Consider the following 2,419-nt stretch of genomic DNA (forward strand, 5'->3'; position numbering starts at 1 on the left):
CATCTTTAAAAAGGGTTCCAGAGGAGATCCGGGAAATTACAGGCCAGTCAGTCTGACGTCGATACCGGGTAAATTGGTGGAAACCATTATTAAGGAAAGAATTAGTAGGCACATAGATGAACAAAACCTATTGAGGCAGACTCAGCACGGTTTCTGTAAGGGAAGATCTTGTCTCACTAAGCTGTTAGTGTTTTTTGAGGGAGTGAACAAACATGTGGACAAGGGGAACCCAATAGATGTTGTTTACCTTGACTTCCAGAAAGCTTTTGATAGGAGCCTTTGATGAGCTCAATAGTAACGGGATAAAAGGATAAGTCCTCTTGTGGATCAAAAACTGGCTAACTAATGGGAAACAGAGTGAGTATAAATGGGCAATTTTCTCAGTGGAGGGTGGTAAGCAGTGGGGTACCGCAGGGCTCAGTACTGGGTCCGATGCTTTTTAACTTGTTCATTAATAATTTGGAGTTGGGAGGAAGCAGTGAAGTGGATAAATTTGTGGATGACACGAAATTGTTCCAGGTGGTGAGAACCAGGGAGGATTGTGAGGCACTCCACAGGGATCTGTCAAGGATGGGCGAGTGGGCGTCAATGTGGCAAATGGGATTCAGTGTGGCCAAGTGCAAGATGATGCACATTGGAGCCAAAAATCCTAAATATAAATACATGTTGATGGGGTCTGAACTGGCAGAGACTGATCAAGAGAGAGATCTTGGAGTTGTAGTAGATAACTCACTGAAAATGTCGAGACAGTGTGCGACTGCAAGAAAAAAGGCCAACGCTATGCTGGGGATTATTAGGAAGGGAATTGAAAATTAATCAGCCAGTATCATAATGCCCCTGTATAAATCGATGGTGTGACCTAATTTGGAATACTATGTGCAGTTCTGGTCACCCCACCTCAAAAAGGATATAGCATTCGAAAAAGTGCAGAAAAAGGCAACTAGAATGATAAAAGGGTTGGAACACTTTCCCTAGGAAGAAAGGTTAAGGCGCTTAGGGCTCTAGCTTGGAGAAAAGACGACTGAGGGGTGACATGATCGAGGTTTATAAGATGATGCATGGGAAAGAGCAGGTAGAGAAAGAGGTACTTTTCTCCCTTTCTCACAATACAAGAACTCCTTGTGGGCACTCCATGAAACTGCAGAGCGGTCGGGTTAGAACGGATAAAAGGAAGTACTTCTTTACCATGGAATTGTAAGATGTACAGCATTTTGTGTTTTTCAGGGCAGGAAACCATGCCCTATTTATTTTTAGACTCTCTTCCTGAAAAACACAAAATGCCCTACATCTTACAATAGCACTACAGATAAGATTAGCATTTCAACAGCCAATCCATATGCAAAAGAACCTCCTCAGGAAAGCTCCTCTATTAGCATGTCACAGCCTGGGGAACTCCTACAAGATAATGACTCAGCCCTACCCCACCTTCCTGAGTAGATATAAGTTACCTGCCTACCATTTTCCTTCTCACCTTGACACAGAGAGTACTCCATCTTTCTGTGTTATACCTCTGAGGATGCCAGTGTTATACCTCTGAGGATGCTGGCGAAACGTCAGGTCCTACAATGCCACGACCACGGCCAGACAGCCCAGACAACCTACAGCTAATGAACTCCGGCCGTGAAAGCCTTTGACAACATATTTGAAGGGCTGTCACTTAGAAGAGGGCAGGGAGCTGTTCCTGTTGGCAGCAGAGGAGTGGACTTGCAACTGTGGGTTTAAATTAAGGGTGTGAAGGTACCTGCTAGATATTAGGGAAAACTTATTCACAGTCAGAGTTGTGCAACAGTGGAATCAACTGCCTCAGGAGGTGCTGTGCCCCCCCCTCCCCGGCAGTCTTGAAGCAGCGTCTGGACAAACCCTTGTCAGGGGTACTCTAGGCTGACCCTGCACTGAGCAGGGGGTTGGACTAGATGGCCTCTAGGGACCCTTCCAACTCTGTGTGATTCTAGGTTCTTGGGAGAACCATTGTCCTAAATTATGTGTCTCTATGGTGGGGACTATGGAGGAGGTTGTTACCTGGCCAGCCGCTCTTACATTTCTAAACTGCATGTCCAGGCTTGTCTCTGGCTGGCATCCGTTTTGTGTCATTTTGGGCCATGCAGTGTATCGCACGTATGATATTTGAAATGATATTGTAGGAAGGGCGTTCTATGGCTTTCTAGCCATAGAAGGGTATTATTAGGAAGGGTATTGAAAACAGATCAGCAAATATCATAATGCCCCTATATAAATCAATGGTGAGACCTCATTTGGAATACTGTGTGCAGTTCTGGTCACCACACCTTAAAAAGGATATTCTAGCTTTGGAAAAAGTGCAGAAAAGGGCAACTCGAATGATAAAAGGGTTGGAACACTTTCCCTATGACGAAAGGTTAAAGCGCTTGGGGCTCTTTAGCTTGGAGAAACGACGACTGAG

Source organism: Gekko japonicus, unplaced genomic scaffold (assembly GCF_001447785.1).
Source record: "Gekko japonicus isolate JY-2015 unplaced genomic scaffold, Gekko_japonicus_V1.1 scaffold4565, whole genome shotgun sequence".
NCBI lineage: Eukaryota > Metazoa > Chordata > Lepidosauria > Squamata > Gekkonidae > Gekko > Gekko japonicus.